At 30.6% G+C, this 372-nt stretch overlaps 1 protein-coding gene across 1 annotated transcript in view; it reads right to left on the minus strand.

Annotated features, from left to right (window-relative positions):
• The window catches only part of LOC112211577 (cytokine receptor), a gene marked incomplete at its 5' end in the record, with an annotated part of 16,790 nt that overhangs the window by 574 nt on the left and 15,844 nt on the right, over window positions 1–372 (minus strand).

A 372-nucleotide genomic window follows, 5' to 3' on the forward strand; every position in this document is an offset into this window, starting at 1 on the left:
TCTATTCTATGTATATGTTGTTGGCCGCAATACATATAATAATTCTATTTACTTCGAAATATGATTTCACCCAAATTACCATAAGAAAAAAAAGCTTCACTTTCTAATATATTATGTACAATGACTATAACTCTTGAATTTTCTTTCATCCATAAAAAAAAAAAAAATTGAATTTTTATTTTAATAATTTAATAGGGTTGTAGTGTCCCATCGATATTTTAATGGGATGCAGCTGAGGCTAGACTTGTCTTAAATGAAGCAGGGATCTGAATCCTTCCCTAGAAATGGAGGATAACCAGATGGACTGACAGATGAAACAGATTAATATAATCTGGTGGTTGCTGGCAATATGAGAACACTCTAGTTATTATG

Source organism: Halyomorpha halys, unplaced genomic scaffold, assembly GCF_000696795.3.
Source record: "Halyomorpha halys isolate HHAL.00 unplaced genomic scaffold, Hhal_1.1 Scaffold1332.1, whole genome shotgun sequence".
In the NCBI taxonomy this organism is placed as follows: Eukaryota; Metazoa; Arthropoda; class Insecta; order Hemiptera; family Pentatomidae; genus Halyomorpha; species Halyomorpha halys.